Source organism: Diceros bicornis, chromosome 2 (assembly GCF_020826845.1).
Source record: "Diceros bicornis minor isolate mBicDic1 chromosome 2, mDicBic1.mat.cur, whole genome shotgun sequence".
Classification (NCBI taxonomy): Eukaryota; Metazoa; Chordata; class Mammalia; order Perissodactyla; family Rhinocerotidae; genus Diceros; species Diceros bicornis.
Window position 1 is genome coordinate 13,708,675 of NC_080741.1, and position 22,293 is coordinate 13,730,967.

Below are 22,293 nucleotides of genomic sequence, written 5' to 3' on the forward strand. Positions count from 1 at the left end.
GTGAGTTTTCCAGAATGTTCTCAGAACACACCTCTAGGCCTGAGACAGGACTCTCAGGCATCTGCACCTTCATTACTGCCGTAATGAAGTGCTCCTGCTAAAACTCCACCAGAACACTATTAGGTGAGAGAAGGAAGCTGTGCAGTAGTGTTATAGCTTGATCTCATTTGGTAACCACATTGTTACGCCTAGAAATAATTTGTAAAATGTAGCTGGCTTAACAATGCACCCTTGATTGGACTGCCCTTCCTTCTCTGTGTTCCTTCTCTGTGCTTCTGTTGGCGTTCACTGTATCTCCCAAATAAACACAACTTGCACTTGAAGTCTTGTCTCGGGATCTGCTTCTGAGGGACCCGAACTGAGACACTCTCTATGTAAAATCCTCTCTCTTCCTGAGGTGGCGTTACCTGGCCCCATTTCTTGAGCCATAATGGCAGACCGGATTCAGAAGTAAAACTTACCAATAAAGGAGAGATCCAGAAATATTATCCCCATTAAACCCATGACCCAGCAGCCCTTTGTGCCCTCAAGCAAAGGACATGACTCTCATCTAGATTGGTCTCTCCAGAATGGATTTCTCAACTACTGCCCTTCCCGACTTAGATTAGGTGGTGTGGCTAGCATGTGAAGTTCTTACCTCCCACCACTAGGAGACACTATTTCATGCCCAGAAAGCCAGGCTTCCTCCTGGACCAAGCCCTAGTCTTCACTACCCCAGGGAAAGAAGCACCCTTTGCATGGGGAAGTCATTGTCTAGTCTCACTCTTGCTCTCTGTGTGCAGGGTCAGGGCCCCGGCTCAGTTTGGCTGTGGTACTGACATGCTACGCACAGATTCTTAGAAGTCCCTTACCTTTCTCATGAGCCTCCCACTCTGCTGGGAGACAGTTATCAATAAGAGAACATCCAAAGATAATTATCCTTGAAATTTTTTTTAAATCTCAGGGTGGCAATGGCCTTTCTAAGTATGATACAAAATCCAGAAGCAATAAAAAGAAAAGAGTAATAAATTCGACTAATATTTAAAATTTCTGAGTTGTTAAAAAAGTAGCAAGGTTTTAAAAATTGAAAAAAAAAAAATTATCCTTGCATATATGGATATTAAGCCACTTAATCCTCCTCCAAACCCAACGTGGTAGAGGTTGTTCCTTCCAATTTCAGAGAAGGAAACTGAGGCTTGAAGTGGAAAAGTGACTTTGCCCAAGGTCACCTTGTGGAGCCACATTTCACACCCTAAGTCGGAATTACTCCCAAGTCCCTGATCCTCAGGAGCTGGATGAGGGAAGGAGAAGGAGAGTGAGCAGAAGAGAAGGGAGGCAGAGCAGAGGAAGGGGAGGAGGTGAACTCTCTGAGGAGAGGAGGGGTGTTAGGGAGGGTGTGGATGCTGTTTCTTCAGTCTGAGTGGGGTGGGATGGACCAGCCCCTTCACCTGGGCACTCACTGGATGCTAGCTGTGCCCCCTGTGTTGATACAAGAGGGACAAGACTGGCCCTCCTAAAAGTGGAGACAGTGGGCCTGTTCAGCCAGCCTCATGGGAGCACTGTGATCATCTGTAACCATGCAGGGGCCCAGAGCCAACCTTATAAAACACTCTCCATACTAAGGTGACAACTTGTCACCAATGCTAGGAAAAGCTGGGAACTAAGTGTGCAGCAATCACAAAACCTTGACATCATCCTTGACGTCTCTCTTTTTTGCATACTCCAAGTCAGGCCATTAGGAAATCCTATTGGCAGAAACTGATGAATCTTGACCTTCACCCCAATCCCCTGGGAGGGCTGGGAGTTATGGAGGGTTCTGTGTGGGCAGAGAAAGCCAGGCCACACTGGAGAAGCAAATTCAGCAAGTAAATTACCTAAGATCTCAGGGGATAGGGACCTGAATTTCCGAGGCCCCAGGATTTTGTTGTGATTGCTTTTCTCATTCCAAATAAATGTTCACTTGCAAGCATTAATTCTGTAGGGCTTTCTGAAACAGCCCCCCATTCCTCCACAATTGTGTAAGCTGCAGGTCCCAGAAAACCTTCCTCCACTCCCGTTTGAGGCCTCAGAGCTCACCAGGGCAGGACTCGAGGATAGAGGTGTAAATTTGTCAAGAGAAGGGAGGCAAGGGCTCAGTAAGAGAGTAAATCCTCATCTAACATGGCAGAAAGTCAATAGATAAATCAAGAAATCGCTATGTAAGGTTATTTTTTTAGCGACAAGGGGGTGACCACCAGAAGAACTAAAGGAGGAACTGATATAAAGGGCTGTGTGTGCGGAGCAAGGGAGAGGAGCCTGTTGCTTTCATTATAAGAACATCTAGATAATTCTATTTTGTAAAAAGTGCTCATGCATTACTTTGGTATGTTTTTTAAATTCAATCTTTAAAAAAGAAAGTAAAATTAAATTGCAATAAGAAATAAAACGGAATGCAAAACATACGAAAATAAAAAGCAAACGGCATACAACACAAAAGGGCCAGTGGGTGGGAGCAGAGGTGGGCCGAGTGGGCGTGGCTTGGAGCGAAGGGGCGGGGCTCAGGTCCCCGTCTCATGAGGTCCCGCCCCCAGTGAGGGGGCGGGGCGCGGAGCTCAGTTCCCCTCTGACTCCGCCCGCAGCAGGGACCGGGGCGGGCGGGGTCAAGTTGGCTCTAGACCCGCCCCCCAGCGCGGGGGCGGGGCAGCTCGTCCCGGGCTGTCCCACCGCGAAGGCCTCGCGCGCGGAGACCTGACGCCGTCCCCGCCGGGTCCTTGAGGGCAGGGCCGCGCGCGGGCGGAGAGCCCGGTTTCGGCGCGCCCGATTCCCCGTCCCCTGCAGTCCCCCGAGGCTCGCCGAGTGCCTCTGCGGAGCCCCGCGACGCGCAGGTAAGCGCAGCCGGGGCCGGGCCTGCGCAGCCCGCCTTGGCCGAGGCCTGGGCCCCGGCTCCGGGCGACAGGTGGCGGCGGGGTGCGGAGCCCGGGGTCAGATGAACCCCAGGACGGCTCCCCTCTCCCGCCGCGCGCCGCCGGTTCTGCCGCAGCGTTGTCAACCTAACCCCTTAACCTCTGTGGCTGCCCAGAGCCCAGCAGACGTGAGTTGGGATCCCAGCTTCAGCACTCCTGCACTCAACAGGTGCAAAGAAGTATCCAACAAATATTTGTGTGCCACCGAGTGCCCGCCGCTGGGCCAAGTGCTGGGGTGCAGTGGTGGCGAATGAACGTGGTGCCCGCCCCCGTGGAGCTCACTGTCTAGTGGGAGAGACCCACGGTGCACAGATAGTCTACACACATGAGGTGTACGTTAAAACCATGGGGTAAGGCTGTGGAGATGGAAAGTGCAGGGTGCTGGGAGAGCACCTAACCGGTGGTCCCGTCTTGAAGGATGCTGGAGCTCAACTTCAGGATGTCCGAAGTCCAAGTCCAACTTCCGAGTCCAGGGTGGAAAACGACAGAGCAAACATGTTCTGTAGGGAGAGAATGTGGCTTGTTTGAGGAAAGGTAGCTCAGTGGGGCAGCCTGCAGAGAGCTGAGGGAGAGAAAGTTGCCTAACTTCCTCCTCTGTAAAGTGGCACTGTTCCTACCCATGGAGGATGGAGACGGTGAGTGTAAATGACTTGGCAGTGTTCCAGGTGTGCAGTAAGTGAAGCAGAGGTGAAGCTGTGTCTGGAGGGAGCGGGACGTTGGTCTGGACTGAACACAGTGTGCCTGCCCCTGAGCACTCACTTCCCCTCTCCTCAAGTCCTGTTTCCTTGTCTGAGTAGACTCTCCCAAACAGCTTGTTCTCTAACGTGTTGAATGGTTTAGTCATTCGTTCTTGAAACGTGTACCTGGTGCCCAATTCACGCTGGCTCAGAGGATTCAGAGAGAAACCAGACATGCCCTCCTGGAGCTCATGTAGGGTGGGCCAGGTGAAGTAAGCTGACAGTTCCAGCCTGGCGGGCTCGGTGCTCTGGAAGCCCAGCGGAGGAGGTCTCACGGAAAGCCCCTCTGCTTCCTGCCAGGTGCACATTTCCCAGAAAGCCTCACCTGTAACTGCCAGCTCCATGATCCCCCAGAACGTGAGCTCACACTCTTTGACTGAGCATCAGTTACTTCCTCACTTTCATTGGTGGTGTCACACTGTAAAACTGTCCAGAAAACTCCCCAGAGGCAGCAACCCGGCTGGTCCTTTGCTGAGGACCCCTCAGATCCTGAAACCCCAAGATTTGGGAGAGGGCTCTGGGCTTCAGGAAACACCTGTCAGCTGCTTGGTATATTTTATTGGCTTGAATGAGCCTAGTTCCTTCTTTGGCTTTGTTTACACTGTTGGTGTAGGCTCAGGATGAGCTCCATGCAAACAGGCTTGGAGGCCCAGAGAGTGGGGGAGCACAGTTGAGAGAGGAGTCTGGTCCCATTTGTGGGGGAGCACAGTTGAGAGAGGAGTCTGGCCCTGTTTGTGGGTAGTGGTAAAGAAGCAGAGGACAGATGTTCACAGAAGGGAGCTGGAGGGAGAGAGAGAGAGGACAGTCTTTGTGCAGCCGCTCTGTTTCCCTTGCAGCCCGTGGCAGTGCCAGTCACAGAGAGAAGGGGAGTGCCAGGGTAGGCAGTTCCAGACCTGGGTTCGGATTCTTATTTGTTACTTCCCAGCTCTGTGACTGGCTCTGGGCAGTCACTTATTGCTTGATTGTGCAACCTCAACACAGTGCTTTACATAAGTTGGCCCTGAAGAAATATTGGCTCCCTCCCTATTCCCTTAAATAAACTAAAATAGAAATAATAATAATGCCTACCTCAGAGGGCTATTATGGGGTGTTAATGAGTTAATGTACCTAAAATACATAGAGCAGTGCCTGATATGTATGAAGTTACTGCTCCTGCTGCTGCTACTGTTATTATTCCTTATTCTGGGCAAAATTTGGTGAAACCAGGCAGGCAGAGGGTGGGAGCAGGGGTGAGGGGTGGCTCTGTGGGCCTGTGCAGGGTGATTAGCCAGGGAGTTGGGTTATCTCTTGCAGTGGTTTTACCAGAAAGCACCAGCCCTGGCAGGAGAAAGGGGTGTTCTGCATGATAAAGGGCGTCCTGCGCAGCCAGGCTGTCAGAGGCCTGAAGACTTAGGCCAAAGAAAACACAGCAAAAGCATGGGGGAAAACTAGGGTTGAAAAAGACCTAAAATTGCCTTGTTTGGTTGTCTCTAACCCACAGCCAGGTGTGGGTCACCTGTGAGTGGCTGCCCCTGCTCCAGCTGCCCGCCGCCCCCATGTGGGTATGAGACTGGTGTAGGAGCTGTGGAATCCAGTTCTGTAAGCCCCTACCCAGCAGAGGCCTGGGCCCATAATGAAGGAATGAATGTGCATAAACCCGCAAGGTGAACTTCCCTGTGTTTTAGTGTCTGTTAAGAGAAAGGAGTGGGAAGATAGGGAAAGACAGCTAATGTTTGTAAGCGTTTGCTAAGGGCCAAGCATTTCCATGTATGTTGCAGCCTGGTGGTGAACACCGCAGCTTTGGCGTCAGATAAAACTGCCTGTGTGACTTCGGGTGCATCTCACAAGCTCTCTGAAGCTCAGTTTTTGCGTCTGTAAAATGAGTCATTGTGCCTATAGGTACAGTAAACCCCCAGGCCTGTTGGAATGCTCATATATAAGTAAATGGAGTGCCGTCTTCAGTGCACAGCACGTGGTGTGGTAAGTGCTCTGTCAACAATAGCTGCTGTTACTATTATTATATTATAATCCTCCCAATGGTCTCCACTGTGATGAGGAAACAGAAGGCCACAGACACAGATGGGTGGTGTTGATTCTGAACTCAGTCCCATCTGGAAGCAAAGGCTCTCTACAGACACTAACCAGACAGCTTGTGTGAGATGAAGTCAACGTTATGTGCATCTCATTCATTACTTAAAGCTCTTGACTATGTGAAATCTTCAAAGAAAAAAAATTTCAAAATTATAATTTATGCGCGTTTCAAGTTCAGGTATTTTATCATCTAGTTAAATCTTCCATGCATTTATGTTAAACCACTTTGGGCTGTCGAAGCTCTTAAATAAAGTGGCTTGTGCTGCCCAGTGTCTGTCTTGGCTCGTTTGTCATAGTTCCCTGGTAAAGACAGACAGGTCCCATTTTGCAGGGCGGGCCTCAGGATGCTGCTCCTGCCCCACTGTTTTAGCTGCGCAGTTCTGCCTGGTGGTGGTGAACAAACCACGGTGGGCTCATGGTTCCCTCATCATTATCTCTTTCACGTACACGTGGCCCCACAGTGCCAGTCTAGGAACTAGGAATAGAAAGGCATTCTGTTGCTGGTATGAATCTGGGGAAATCTCAGTGATGAGTTTTTGGTAAAAGTGCCTTGGATGAAGGTGGCAGTGTCTTCTGGAAGTCAGAGCTGTCGGCTCTTTCCAGCCAGGAGTGCAGTTTCGAGGCCTGGCCTCCTGCCTGGTGAAGTCTGATCTGCATCTCCACCTCCCTGCCCTCCCTGCCTCTGGCCAGAGCTGCCCCTAAAGCTAAGATCCCTGGAGCAGCTGCAGGGCACAGCCTATTGCAGGGAAGCCTTTCTGAATCGACCCTGCCTCCCCGTAGTCCCCGTGGGCACCTCTGCCAGGCACGGCTTTCTCCAGCTGCCCTGGGATTGCCTCCTCTGCTGGGCTGTGAGCACGTCCACAGCTATTGGGTCAAGTGTTCCTGGTACCCAGCACCGTGCCTGGCTGATTATCCTCCCTCCCTCTCTCCCTGCCTCCCTTCCTTCTATGAATTCTTTAGGCAGTGTCCCGGGGATCAGAGTGCTGAGCCAAAATGACACAGTCTCGACCCTCCTGCAACCCACAGGCGTCATGAGGCCAATTATTAATAAAGACAGAATTGAGCACATAAACACACACACAATGTCAAATTATAAACTGGATTAACTGCCAGGAAGAAGAAGCCTGGCATGCCACGAGAATGTGTAAAGGTGGGACAGGTAGAGAAATATAGTCAGTATCAATATAGATAGAGTGGGCCCATAAATATTGGTTGAAGGCTTGTGCTCATTTAATTACATACCTTTGAAGACCGTTGGATGGTATTTTTCTATAAATTCTGGTAAACAATGTTTTATGCTGGCAAGATAATCTTATGAGAATGTGTCCTTTTAAAAGTAACTGTGCTTTGGCTTCAAAATGGGACAATAATGCTAATGCTTCAGTTGACTTAACCCCGTACGGCTGACAGAGCCCCTCCTTGGATGTTGTCTCGTTGGGTGCACTGGTTCTCGGCATCATACATCTCGTGCTGGGTGGCGGCAGGTCACCTGAGGGTAGGTCTGGCACGGTGGGTGTTGGAGCCCTCTCCCTTCCAAGTGACATGGTCTGTCTGAGACCCTGTTTGTTTTCTCCTTCTTTGATACCCCTGGGCCACCAGGCTGAGGTTCCAGGGTAGATTTTATCACGTTGTAGCTGGTGACCTGCCATTCAAGGGGAAAGAAGGGCGCAGCTGACTGCTGTTGTCCAGAAGGCAGGACCACCTGTCTGCAGGCAGCTGAGGCAGGGTGGGCCAAAGCATCCCACCCCTGCAGAGCTGTGCCATCCCAGCACGGTCCCTCCTGAGGACACCACGCCTGCCGTCAAGCCCATTCAGTTCCACTGAGAACAAGGAGAAAATAACACTAAAAGACCAGTTTTTAATAAGATGTGATCCAAACAGCCCCAGGAAACATTCTTTCTCCATGACTGAATATTATTAGAGACTTATTTTATTTGTTTGGCTGGAGCTGATGACAAAATACATCTTTGATCCCGCCAGTCTCAGATGTAGACCCTATTACGAGAGATGAGCTGCCATCTTCCCCGAAGCAAAGAAGGAAACTAGCATCTCTGTGCAGAGATCGAGAAGGCCTCCGCACCACTCTTGGGGGCGGGGGGGGGGTGGTGGTTTGACTGCTGTATTCTCAGGATACGGCTCTAATAGGATTGTAATTGTGTGGCTCTGGAAATCTCCCTTCCGTGAGGCCGACACGGTGACGGTATTTATGCTTCTTGCAAGTGCATGTTAAGTGGTGGGTATTTATGAAAAGGTTCTGAGGAGTAAATGTGTCCATCAGTCAACCTGGAACTTTTTAGAGCTCCTAAGATGGTTTTAAATTAGAGCCAAGCTTCCTTCCTGCCTTCCCCCTTCCATCAGCCCCGCCTCACTTGCTTCCTCTTATAAAAATGAACTGTCAAGGCAGGACGCAGCCCGGGTAGGAGTGCTGGAGACGACTTGCAGAGGCAGAGTTAACGTATTAAAGGCAGACAGGTGAGGGTTTAGTGCCTTGATCCCATCCTTCCCACCTAATCACAGTGTTTGGAAGAGAGGGGAGTGTGGAGCAAGGTGGACCAACACGTTCAACCTAATTGCCTCCTAACCACAGCCATCAGCTGCTCTGCTGTCAGCCAGCCTGCTCACCGAAAAGGCTTTGCAGTCGTGGGGAAAAAGAATAATGAAAACAAGTAATGCAAACTCCCCTAACTTTGCGCTCAGTAAGTGGCATATAGCCAGCTGGTCTAGTGGTTAAGATTCAGTGCTCTCACCACCGTGGCCCAAGTTCATTTCCCGGTCAGGGAACTACACCACCCATCTGTCAGTTGTCGTACTGTGGCGGCTGTGTGTTGCTGTGATACTGAAAGCTATGTCATTCACCTGTGGTGGACAGGTTTCAGTGGAGCTTCTAGACTAGACAGACTAGGAAGAAGGACCTGGCCACCCACTTCTGAAAAAATTGGCCACGAGAACCCTGTGAGTAGCAGCCGAGCACTGTCTGATAGAGCGCTGGAAGGTGAGAGGTGGCGCAGGAAGACCGGGCAGAGTTCCTTTTGCTGGGCACAGGGTGGCTAGGAGTCAGAATCAACTCCACGGCAGTAACAACAACAACAAAGTGTCACATGGGAGAGAATGAACTCAGTGTCAGTAAGGGAATCACAGCAGGCCAGGTAAAGAGCAGACTCAAAAGGCTAGAAGTTTCTCTGTGAGTAGGTGATCATTAGGACAGAATGCCTGTTACATGAATTGTTGTGTAGGAGTCTAACTTAAAATTATTGTTGACTTTCAAATGTTCATTTTAAAGATCAGAAATAAGTGCTTTTTGCACGAACCCTATACTTAGTATCAGAGACTGCTTTGCTTTTTAATTCTCCCATCTGGCCTTCTTCTGTGTAACTTTTATGATGCTATTGGTCAATCTTGTCTTAATGCTTTTTGTGGAAAAAGGATGCCAGTGTCTGTTACCCACTTCATATTTTGTGAGCAACAAAGGACTGCAGATGAGAAAAGTGGGAGGGCTGCCCGCTTCAGGTGTCACTGAAATACCACTACTCTTTGGCTTCTTCTGGGATTCTGTCTTAAGAAAATAATTTGAAAAGTAGAAAATGCCACTGTATAAAGATGCATCTTTATTTATAATGGTTGAAACTTAGAAGTGACCTGAATATACAGTAGAGGAGGATAGTCAAATTACAGAACACCAGGTTGATGGAATATTATGCAGTATTTAGAAATATGAAGTTTAGTGATGTGGGAAAGGGTTACATGCTCGGTGAACAGAATGCCAGTACATTAAAGACGTGCTGAGGAAGACAGTCTGCAAGGGAAGCCTCAAGGGGAGTAGAATTGCATCTGAAAGGTGGAAGTATGGATAACTTTTTTTCATATTTTGTTTTATTACTCCTATAACTTTTTTAAAATCCTAAAATGAACCAAGTTAAATAATGATCTCTGTGCTATTTGCAGTTTTAAGGGCACTACATTTGTGGTCTTATGCTTATTAAATCTTTCAATCAACAGTTTCTGAAGCCAGGCTTGGCTCCCTGCCTCCATGTCTCTGGTCGTGACTGGCTGAATGGCCCACAGATGTGCGCATTCTGGCCCTGCAGACTCAGCTTCTCAGGGTTTTAAGTTGAAGAAGGCCACTGCCCCTCCCTGCCCTGCAGCCTCATATCCCTCTGCCAGTCTCACTCATCCTTGCTCCCCACCTGGTCCCCAGTGGTGGGCTAGGGGTGGGGGATTTGGGTTTGCAACCTTTGGTGGCCTCCTTGGTGAAGTTTCAGCGACCTCTGTCCCCAGCACACACGCACGCACGCACACACGCAAGCACGCACGCATACCCTAGGTCAGCAATTGCCTGGGGCAGCCCTGCATCACCCTCGCTCCTTGTCCTGCTCGGGCCTTGGTGCTCCAGTACCTCAGGGCCTGGATTTTGTATTCTTAATGCCGGCTCTCCCTGTGTTGGCCCTAAACCCCTGTACCCTCTGCTGCCTGGTGCTGACAAGGGCCTAGTGTGTGGCCAGTGGTGTGTCCTAGAGCAGCAGTTCTCGAACTCATTCAGTTGGCCATACATTGGGAAATTGGGACACATGTCTCTGTTTGAGAGAAGCATTCGAGTCTGTGTGGTTTATTTGGGAGGAGATTGCAGGAAGCACTAGCAGGAAGTAGGGAAATGAGCTAGAGGAGTGCACCATCAAGCAGGTCACCAGTGTGGACCCCTGGAGTTTAAACCTGCTAGGGATCTCCGGCAACCAGTGTAGAATACCCACCCAGAGGTAGCCTCTCGTGGGGCTTGGGGCCGGGTGCATGCAGACCGTTGCTGTCCGTCATTGGCTGAGCATTGCTCCTCAGAGGGAGTTAATTTTTGGGTACTTCTGGCAGCTTCCAGCTACCAGGTGAAGGACCAACGCAAAGGGATGCAGATGCTGGCACTTGGGGGTCAAGCTGGCTTCTCTGAAACGGGGAGGCCTGAGAGCTCAGGCAGAGCACTGACCGTGTCTGCTGTGACGTTCCTCCCTGAACACCATGAACACTATCCATGCACTAAACTGAAATAACCAAATCCGTAATTCTGTGCTGAATCAGAGACCTGTTTATACTAAAATGAAGACTGCATTAAGTAGTAGCCAACCCCAAAAGTTTAAGAAAAATCATGGGAAGAAAACTTTAAATCAGGAAAATATTACCATATTTTTTTCCCTGTGAACTGGGGTAGACTACCAATATTTGATTTAGGGGGAAGAATGCTAGTGTTCTGAGCTGTGCAGTGTGAGACCCAACATTTTAAAAGAGGGCCAGAGTGTGTAATCAGATTTATCTTTATGGTGGCAATGTTCCCCCTCTGTTGTAGCTTGATTTTTCCTGTTATTTCTTGAGTACATAAAGATGATCTTAAAAGAAAAATTTATTGGGAGAAAACATTTAGCCTCGGTTGTATCAACCCACGATTATATGCCATGTTTTAATATTCATGCTGGATTCACCATACTGACACTGATACCAGAGGATGGGAGAGAATTTCTGTAGTTATGGCTTAGGCAGCGTGATAAATGCTTTGTGTTCATTGCCTTTATCTAGAAATACTCTGTCTCCAATTAAAGATTTAGTGAGCTCTTCATCAAAATATCTGCTAACGATTGAGGCGTGTAGTATGGTCGTGCTGACATTTCAACTTCATTCCCTCTATAGTTTTGTGGGTCTCAGTCCATTTTGTCTGCTTGTTTTTCTCTGTGCATGGAGGAAGAATAATGGTAGAAATTTGGGGGCATATGGCAGATTCTGGAAACATTCTCCATGTTTTGTTATTATTAAGTCTATTGGAATATTTGTCACTACAAATGAAGGCCTTACTCCAAGTGATGCTTTAAAATTGCTCATGTAGCAAACTCCATAGGGTTTAGTGGCTAAAGTTCATATGCTTTGCCTTATGGGCATTTTGGAATTTATATAGAAAGGATTCGAGGTCCCGGTGTTTTCAAGAAATGAGGCCATTTCCCTTTCAGCTGGTTCAGCGTGCATTCCATAAAGACCGAGACGGCGAATGCTTGGTATTTGTGCCCCATTCCCGCGTCCTGTACCCACGGCAGTCATGGCTCCCTGATTCCCGAGCCTGCATCCTCCTCTACAAAGTGTTCCCTGCAGCCGCGACCACTCAGCAGTCTTGGTCAGTAGATGAAGCCTCTGGACTCCTCGGGCTATTGCACACCTTTTCACTCGTCCTTGCCGTTGCTGTGAATGGTCCACAAAGGAATCTCTCAGTCTACAAAAATAAGGTGAATTCAAGAGGCAGTTGGTTAGATCACCTTGTGCCTCTTTAGTCACCTGTCCGACAGACAGTAGTTATTCAATTTGTCAGTGTTTGTCTCTCTTCCTTTTTCCCTTCTATCAAGTGCATTTTGATTTTTTCTTTTTTCCTTTTTTCTTCTAACATTGCTCAGAAGATAAAGCAAGGAGCCCCGTATTACTTGCTATTTGGTCTCTTAAAGTTTGGCAGAAGTAATTTGTATTAAGGGGAATGCACTGAGATTTTAATTTTTTTTTCCTGCCGCTTTGGGAAGACTGCTCTGCTGTGGTCACCAGTGACCTCCATGTTGCTGAGTCCCCCAGGCTTTCTCTGTCCAGATCTCCTGTGCAACATCTGATACCTCTGACCACACCCACCTCTGAACCCTTCTGTCTTGGATTTTGCTCGCTCCTCCTGATTGTTTCTTTGACTTCTCTACCTGCTGCCTTTCCCCTGCTGGCATTTCAGTGGGGCATCCCAGGGCTCTTCACTTGGCCTCCCCTTGTCTACACACTCCATCTGGATGATTTCATCCACAGCCTGGTTTGTAACTACCACCTTTACGTAGATGCCTCCCGCATTCTTGTCTCTGTCACATCCCCTCTCTGGAGCTCAAACTTTTGTTTCCAGCCTGCTGAGTGGTGTCTCTTGTGGTTCCTATAGGCATCCAGAGTGGAGATGTCCATTTGTTCTAGACTATTCCTACTTTCACAGGGCCACCTAAATGCTTGCCCCTCTCGGGTGGTTTCTGCTGCCTCCTTGGCTTATGGGTAAACTGTTTCAAGAGTGTCAGAAAGCTTCCATCTTGGAAAATCAAGCATAAGACAAAAGCACAACCAAGAACTTCTCCTCAGAATGTAGGGGCTTAAAAGAAAACAATCATTTAATTGTTCCCGCTCACAGTTCCTGGGGGCTGATGGGCTGAGCAAGGCAGGTCCCACTCTGGGTCTCTCCTTCAGTGGCAGTTAGATGGCCGCTGGGGCTGGAGCCGCAGCAGAGGCCTCCTCACTCAGGGCCTGGCGGCTGGGCCTGGGCCAGCTGGTGGTTGGACTGCCTCAGCGTGTGGCCTGGGTTCCTCCCAGTGTGGCAGCTGGGGTCTAAGAGCAGGCTCCCAAGAGGCCGGGGACAGCTGCGCCACCTCTCATGACCCCCCTCAGAAGTCTCACAGCATCACTTTTGCCATATTTCCCAGCCTGCACAGCTTCAAGGGGGCAGAACATAGACCTCAGGGTCACATCGTGGCTGAATTGGAAAATACATTGAGCCACCACCCCCAAACATGTCTAACTGTGCCTTTGAAAACTACCCTAAATACCACAGAAGCTTCACATTTTGTTTTTTAATTTGTTTTTGAATAGGTAGCATATTTGCATGATTGGAAAGTTAAGAAAAAATAAATACAAATGTACGCGATGAAAATGTTCTTTCTCATCCCATATCCCATACCCCTACCTCCCCGTAGACAACCAGTGTTATGTTTCTTTATATTCTTTCAGAGTTTATAGGTATTTTTATATTTTACCCTTTTTCTACAAAACATAGTATTCTGTCCTCACTGTTCTGCACTTTGCTTTTTTTTTTCGCCTAACGATGTGTCTGGGAGAGATTTCCGTATCAGTACATAGAGGTTCCCTCCCTCCAGCTCCTCCTCTGTCTCTCTCTCTCGTCCACCTCTCTCTCAGATGCGCAGTATTCTGTCGTGTGGCTCTGCCTCGTTTGTTCATCAGTCCTCTGGGGGTGGGCACCGGCCGTTTGCATTTTCTGCTATTGCAGACCCTGCTGCAGTGGATACAGGTAGGTGCCCTCTTTCCTGTGGGAGATAAACTGGGAAGCCCTCCCTGAGAGCTCGAGCCAGTTACCTGCATCCCCCTCCGCCAGAGCCACGTCTCATCCATTGTGACTTACTGTGCCTCCTCTCCCCAGACCGTGGGCTCCCACAGGTCATGGACGGTGGCCGTTGTAGCTCTTTGCCACATTGCCTAGCATGGTGAGCTCTGTGTCCACCCCGTACAGAGGAGGCCTGTGCCGAGGAGGGGGAAGAAGTAAGGGCAGGGGAGGTGACAGAATGCAGGTTTCTGGGTGACCTGTGTTCCACCCCCTCTAATTTTGCTTGTAGCCGTATCTCTTAGTGGCAGTTCCCTCTTCAGGCCTGTGTGGTTCCTCCCTCAGTCTGTCACTGAAACTGGAATCTGATGCCACCCTGTCCTGCCTGGCTTCATGGGTGTACCCCAGGAGGCTCAGACTCGAAGCCCAGTGTTTGTGCAGTCTCCCTGGCCAGCCCAGGACCACTCTCTGGCAGCTTGTCGTATCCAAAACTCTCACCAGCAGGGCTCGTTGGGGGAAGGGGTGGGGGTGGTCATCACACAGTGCTAGGGTATCATCCATGAGTTGCTGTCCTGATAAAAATCTAGCAAAGTAGAATTCTTCCCTGGTTGAGGAAGTATCCTTAAATCACGTAATTTTACTGTTTCTGTTAGGAAATGTATTGCTTAAGGAATACAGATTGTTTTTGTTAAATTAAAGAGGCAAAACTCTAACCTCAAGAAAAATTGACAAAATTCTTGCTTTAAAGAAGGCTTTCTGGTGTGGTGGATGTTCAGGATTCTTTCTATTATAAAGAATAGAAACTTTACTCAAACTAGGTTAAGCAAAACTAGGATTGTGGCTATTATAATAGAAAAGTTTCAGGGTATCAGGCACAGCTGGATCCAGGTGCTAAGATGATGGCACCAGGAATCTCACCTTCTCTATCATTAAGCAATTCCTACCACTGTGTTGGCTTCACTCTCTAAGGTAGGGACAATGGAAGCTCCAGGCTTATGTAGAATCTATAGCTCCTGATTTCAGAGGAAGACACCCTTTTGTCCAGTGTCCATATTGAAAAGGGGCTCTGATTTGTCCTGTAGGGACATGCTTCCACTCCTGGACCAATCGCTTTTTCTAGTAAGTTAAAGTTTTCTGGCCATCTTGATTGACAGACTTTCCGGAATCATCAGGAGTGGTGGCAGAGCAGTTTTCAAAACAAAGAGATGCAAGAGGGACACATGGGGCTGCCCACTGCAGACGGTGATTCAAAATGTGAATTTCAGTCTGTACCTGAATTGGAGGTGGTAGGCCTAGGAGTCGAGAAGGTGCATTGTGCTAATCTCTCTGCTTTTGTATATGTTTGAAATTTTCTGTAATAAAAAGTGCTTTTTTAAAAAGTGCATTAGAAAAAGAAAAGAGGAGCTTTCTTCTGCCTTGGTGTGGGAACTTGCACCAAAGGAGCCTGCACATCCTTATGTTTACCGTCTGATTTTCTCACTCTGTTTTTCTTTTCATCATATAAAGAAACCTTAATCCTTACTCTCCTCTAAGCTGGGGATTGGGAGGAAAACATGTAAGAGTTGACTTAAGATTTGTGTCCTGTGCTGGGAGGACTGTGGGGTGAAGCAGTCAGGTGTCCCTAAGTGCGCGTCTCCATGGTTCCCAGCACAAAAGGCTTGGAAAATTCCAGCCAGGAGAGAGAAAGATGTCCGTGCCATGACCAGGTCTGCATCTCTCTCTCTTGTGGTCAGTGCTCAAGCCTCAGTCAGTATGGACAGACAGGCGAGGGTTTCATGTGTCCTGGACTTTCCCATGTACGTTGTCAGGGGAAGGCCCAGATCCTCAGACAGTCACAGACTGGCGGCTAGAAGAAATCTTAGAGAGCGTTTAGATAGCCTTTTCATTTTATAGGTGAAGAAACTGAGGCCAGAGGGGTTAAGTGACTTGCCCAAGATCACACAGTGAAGTAGCAAGAGCAGAGCTGGATGTGAGTCCCCATAATCTGACTTCTGAGTCTAGTACCACTTAAGAGCTTTGTGACCTTGAGTAAGCCCCAGTACCTCTCTGAGTTTCAGTCTCCTCACCTGTTGTGGTAGACAGAATAAAGGCCTCCAAAATGTCCACATCCCAATCCCTGAAACCTGTGAATATGTCGGTTACATGGCATGGGGAAATTAAGGTTGCAATGAAATTAAGGTTGCTAGTCAGCTGACCTTAGAATGATCTTGGATCATCCAGATGGGCCCACTGTAGTCACAAGCCTCCTCATAAGTGAAAGAGGAAAGCAGGAGTGTTGGTCAGAGTGACGCAGTGTGAGAAAGACTGGGCGACCATTGCTGGCTTGGAAGATGAAGAGGGGCGTGAGCCAAGGAGTGTGGCAGTCTCTGGAACCTGGAAAAGACAAGATGGATTCTTCCCTAGAGCCTACGGAAAGGAATGCAGCCCTGCTGACACCTTGATTTTAGCCAAGTGAGACCCCTTTTGGACTTCTGACCTCCAAAACTATAAGATAATAAAGTAGATGTAGTTTTAAGCCACTAAGTAAAGGAAGATAATCATGCCTTTCTTGAAAGATTGGAGTATGGAGTCAGGGAAATAATGTCTGAAAATTACCCAGCAGAGCTCCTAGAATGTAGTAGATGCTTAATAAACAGTGATGTTGCTGGTGGACGGTGGGGGTGGGGGGGTGGTGACGATCATTAATACAGAGTAAAGGGAGAGAAGCTGGTGGAGGGAGGGGGTGTGGGGGGGTGTGGGGGGTGGGGATCATTAATACAGAGTAAAGGGAGAGAAGCTGGTGGCAGGTGTCTTTGAGGAACCAAGGTTGGTGCCTCTGAGGTGAGGTTCAGGGCTAGTAGGAGGCCAGTAGGAGATTCGATATGGCCCAGATGCGTGGCCAAAGGCCCCTGCAGGAACCATTCTGCTCTGGTAGTCCACAAGGCCTTCCTCGTCCAGCTCCTAAGCATTGCCATCTGGCATTACCATCCTACGTGGAGGAAGCAGGAGCCAGGGAAGGGCTGACCCTTCCATCTCTTGCATCAGGCAGGGCCTTGCCCTAGAGACCTGGTTGGATGCCGGCCTCCTCTGCCTCGCCCGCACTCACCCTAATGCCGTTGGCTGCCCTTGTGGTTTAAAGAGCATCCCTGCCACCCCCAGTGTCAGCAGCTGGACTGCAGTGGGCTTGTTACGGCCCAGGCAGTGTGCCAGGCGCTCTGTGATGGCTGTGTCACTGTCATTCAGTCTTCGTGACAGCCCTCTGAGGCAAGCCTTATTTCCCATGTCACAGAGGAGCAAACAGGCTCCAAGAGGTTAGGCAACTTGCTCAAGATCAGGCAGCCTGGGGCTGGCCCGGTGGCATAGTGGTTAAGTACACGCGCTCGGCTGCTGGCGGCCCAGGTTCGGATCCAGGGCGCGCACCGACGCACCGCTTGTCAGGCCATGCTGTGGCGGTGTCCCATATAAAGTGGAGGAAGATGGGCACCGATGTTAGCCCAGAGCCAGTCTTCCTCAGCAAAAAGAGGAGGATTGGCAACAGATGTTAGCTCAGGGCTAATCTTCCTCACACACACAAAAAAAAATAGATCAGGCAGCCTGTCAGAGGCAGAGCTGGGGCTACAGGCTAGGTTTGTCTGACTCCAGAGCCAGCCTCCTGGACAAAACTGGTCACTGAGTAGGAGAAGGGAGATAACCCACCACAGGCTGACTGGAAGGGGCTGGAGAGCAAGGTCCCCCAACTCTCCAGAAGGAGGCCCCACTCAAGGGAACGCCCCCTCCTGCCCTCCTGCACCTCTAGGAATGATGGTGCCCCTGGTGGGACAGGGGTGGACACATTTGCTTTCTGGGGGCCTGGTGGGGGCGTTCACATCTGCTCTCTCTCGGGATCCCCGCAGCTGTATGGATATTTTATTTCCTGAAAAGACATACACTGGCATTTGGACTGGTATCAGATGATATTGAGGAATTTTAATGTTAATTATTGTTAATTAACATTGTTAATCATGGTATTGTAAATAAGTGAGAAAGTGCCATATTTTAGAAAGTGTCCTTTATATTTAGGGGTGAAATATCCTGGTGTTCATAGTGTACTTTAATATAGTTCAGGGGAAAAAAGGTGAAGTAAATATGGAGACGTGTTAATGATCATCTGGAGGCCTCTATGTGGCTGTTCATTATACCATTTCCTCGACTTTTCTGTATGTTGTAATTTTTTATAATAAAAAGTTTTCTTTAAAAAGTCATTTGCCGGGCCCTTAGGATGTACTCAGTCTTAGGCTGAATTGGACCCAGCCCTATCTACACTCTGGAGACCCACAAATGAATGACTGCAGAGGTGGAGGGGCGTGATGTCGCCTGATGGCAGTGCTCGGAGGGGTGGGTCCTAGAGGAGGTCACACCAATGGACGTGATTCTGGCTCTGCAGTTGTACAGTTGCGTTTGTCGAGCTGTTTATAGTCAGTCCTGAGTCAAGTAACTGGGAGACAGCTGGCCAAGTCCTTTTTAAGGCCTGATCACTGAGAGTCCCTGCGGTGTGCGACTGTCCTTCCACAGCTGGGCTGATTGTCCTTCATGGTGGCATTGTTCCCTTGCGGTGTTCTGATACGAATAAAGACTGTGGTGTTTTGTCAAACATCTTCTCATGGTACATACTACAGTAGAGCCCCCTTATCCGTGGGGGATACATATGTTCCGAGAGCCCCAGTGGATGCCTGAAACCACGGATAGTACCGAACCCTATATGTACTGTTTTTTTCCCATACACACATACCTGTGATAAAGTTTAATTAAGAGATTAGCAATAATAACTACTAATAAAATAGAACAGTTATAACAATATACCGTAATAAAAGTTACCGTAGATCTTAGCAACCTCAGCATACGATTATTTTTCTTTCCTTATTAAGTTGAGAACTTGCACCTTTTCACTTAAAGGAAGCACTTTACGGCTTCTCTTTGTTGTATCTGAATTGCCAGCATCACTAGTCTTGCACTTTGGGGCTGTTATTAAGGAAAACAAGGGTTACTTAAACACACTGCGATACTGCGATTGTCAATCTGATAACCGAGACGGCTACTGAGTTACTAAGGGGCGGGTAGTGTATACAGTGAGGATACACTGGACAAAGGGATGATTCACATCCTGGGTGGGAGGGAGCAAGATGGAATGAGATTTCATCATGCTTCTCAGAATTGGCATGCAATTTAAAACTTATGAATTGTTTATTTCTGGAATTTTCCATTTAATATTTTTGGACCACAGCTGACTGCGGGCAAATGAAACTATGGAAAGCGAAACGTGGGTAAGGGGGCACTGCTATACTTAGGAATTCCATTTGTCACTGCAGATTCCCTAGCACATTTTCTTTGGCAAATTCTGTAATCTTTTGGGTTTTACATGAAAGTTTATTTTTCAGACTTAGCGCTGGAATAAGATAATCAGATTCCCTGATCTCTCATTAGCCTCTTCTTTCTTTGCATTTTTCCTCATCAAAACAGCCAGCTGGTGAAGAGGAGCAGCCCTCAAAATGTTTGTTCTTACCTTATCTTCTCAGTATTTTCAAAGACTTTGCCAAATCTGTAGAACTGTATTGAGCATCTTGTAATACAGACATCACTGTTAACCGAGAGGCCAGCCTTTGCCAACTACTAGTTTAGCTCTCTAAATACAATGTTATCCTTTAACTAAAACTCTGTTTCTTTCCTGTAAGCCTTCAGACACATGAACGTGTAAGAGGTGACCTCTGAGTGGTAATTTCATAAATTCTTGGTGAAATGAATTGTATCAGATCAATATATCTGTAGACTCATCCCATTTTTTGAGCTGTGAGGGACTTGAAGATGAATCTGGTACAGCTCTGTTAATGGAGGAAACATTCGTTTTAACTGCACAGTCAATTCTCAATTAACAAGGGTAATGGAGTGGAAGGAGGTCAGTGATGATCAAAAATCATGGTGAAAATAAAATTATAGTCAACATTGGATTTTCTGGCGCCTGATTAACTGTTTTGTGGATTAATTGAGGTTAAGACACAGTGGACGCTAGGATGTCATCACTTTGGTAATTGGGCAGCAGCTGCTCACCACCTGGCCTCCACCCACCCTCTCTGTTCTAGGGAGGAGAAGGGCTCCCCTGGGGCTGGATCAGGCAGAGCTAGCTGACCTTGGCTGGATTGGTACCATGATGATGCAAACCTCACTCTTGGGAGCTAGATAGAGGCAGCTTTTAGGGCTTATCACATCCACCCTTGAGCAGTGGTTTTCGAACTTGAGCTACATCAGAACCACCAGACCCAGGTTGCTGGCCCCAACCCTAATTTCTGGTTCAGAAGGTGTGGAGTGGGGCCTGAGAATTTGCATGTCTAAGTGCCCAAGTACTGTTGGTACTGCTGGTCCGGGGACCACACTTGGAGAACCATGGCCTCCTAAGCCATTATTTTCATCCTGGCTGCATAGTAGAATCTCCTGGGAGTTTTTTCTTTTTTTTTTTTTTTTTTGTTTTTTGGTTTTTTTTTTGGTGAGGAAGATTAGCCCTGAGCTAACATCTGTTGCTAATCTTCCTCTTTTTGCTGAGGAATATTGGCCCTGGGCTAACATCCATGCCCATCCTCCTCTACTTTATATGTGGAACACTGCCACAGCATGGCTTGATAAGCAGTGCGCAGGTCTGCTCCTGGGATCCAAATCTGCAAACCGCGGGCCACCGAAGCGGAGTGCGTGAACTTAACCAGTATGCCGCTGGTCTGGCTGCTGGATGTGGGTGGTTTTTAAAGCTCCCAGGTGATTTTCTTGTGCATCCAGGATCCACAACCACTGCTCTAGGTAATGTTTCCTGCACCTCAGTCGTCTGCATACGAGTCTCATGATTTTTTCCATATCTTTACTCCATGTATATTTGTTTATTGTTTTTCTTTAAATAAAGTTTTTTAATGTAAACATATTTATTTAAAAAGCAAACTATGTATACCCTTCATGTAGGAAAACTAGTTTCAGAGGCCAGAAATGGGATGTAACTGTAAAAACAAACATTAAGGTTTCTGCCTAGAATCATCTTGCATTCCATCACACTTTGAGGGGTCTCTATCCTAGGAGGGTGCTTTTCACTCTTTTTTCCCAAAGGTGATGGAATAAGCTGTTTCTATTCTTCACACCCTCTCATGGGCCAGGCAGAGCTGTGCTAGCTCTGAGCAGGCCTCATCTTTCCCTCACAGGAGAAACAGGTTGGGACGCAAGCCAGAGTGACTTCATTACAGAAGAACCTCAACTAGGTGATAATCTTTACTTTAGAAAAAGGAATTCATCCGTAGGAGAACAGATAAACTGGGGTACAGCCAAAGAATGGAGTACTGCTCAGTGTAGAGGAGCACACTACGGCTACACGTACCACCTGCATGAACCTCACAGACATCATGCCGAGTGACAGGCAGACACAGAGGACTATAGGCTATGTGACTCCATTGATGTCTAAAGTTCTAAAACAGGCAAAACTAGTGCATGGTGGAAAAATTTGGAACAGTGGTTGCCTGGGAGAAGGGGGACAGGTAGATTGAGTGGGAAGGGACACGAGGGGACTTTCTGGGGTGATGGGATGTTCTGTGTCTTGAGAGGGGTTGGAGTCACATGGGTGCAGCATTTGTTGAAATTCCTCAAATGGTGTCATCAAGATTTGTGCATTGCATTGTGTGTTCAAAAAAGGAAAAGAGAACACTAAACCAATACTGACTCTCGCTAATGGCGTGCATGGTGAAGTGTTCAGGGGGCATGCACTGCCGTCTGCAGCTTACTGTGAAAAGCATCAGCAAAACAAGGTGGACTGATGAGTGGGTTGGGGATAGATATGACAAAATGAGCCTAATAAAATGTTAACGAGGGGCCGGCCCCGTGGCGCAAGCAGTTAAGTGCACGAGCTCCGCTGTGGTGGCCCAGGGTTTGCAGGTTCGGATCCCAGGCACGCACCGACGCACTGTTTGTAGACCCATGCTGTGGCGGCGTCCCGTATAAAGTAGAGGAAGATGGGCACGGATGTTAGCTCAGGGCCAGTCTTCCCCAGCAAAAAAAGAGGATTGGCATCAGATGTTAGCTCAGGGCTGGTCTTCCTCTCAAAAAAAAAAAATGTTAACCGTAGAACCTGGGTGGGGGACAGCCAGGTGTTCATTTGAGAACATCCAGGTGTTCTTGAAGCTTTGCTGTGTTTGAAATCCTTTCAATAAGATTGGGGAAGAATTGACATATATGTTCCAAACAACACACACGTGCCTCACCTGTGTGCCCGAGCTCTCTGGTGTTTGCGGCCGCATGGGTCCTGCCAGGGATGGCTCCTGCCATCAGATGGGCGGAGGCTCGGAGAGGTGAGCCGGAGTGGGAGGGGAGGGGCTTCAGAGAGGCTGCTGCGCTGGGAGGGAGGGCCGCGGCTCAGTGTGCTGGGCCCCGCCACCTGCCCAGGAGAAGGCCCAGGACATTCCCTCCCTTCACCTGTGCGGTGTCCTGGAGGCTCCCGGGGAGGGTC

At 48.4% G+C, this 22,293-nt stretch overlaps 1 protein-coding gene across 2 annotated transcripts in view; it reads left to right on the plus strand.

The window, feature by feature from the left end:
• The first annotated feature begins 2,714 nt into the window (after positions 1 to 2,714).
• Positions 2,715 to 22,293, plus strand: part of NMNAT3 (nicotinamide nucleotide adenylyltransferase 3) — a 110,620-nt gene continuing 91,041 nt past the window's right edge. For both annotated transcript variants that reach the window (XM_058552029.1, XM_058552037.1), the window contains exon 1: positions 2,715 to 2,843. The gene's annotated coding sequence lies outside the window, so the exon portion shown is untranslated. The remainder of the gene's footprint in view (positions 2,844 to 22,293) is intronic.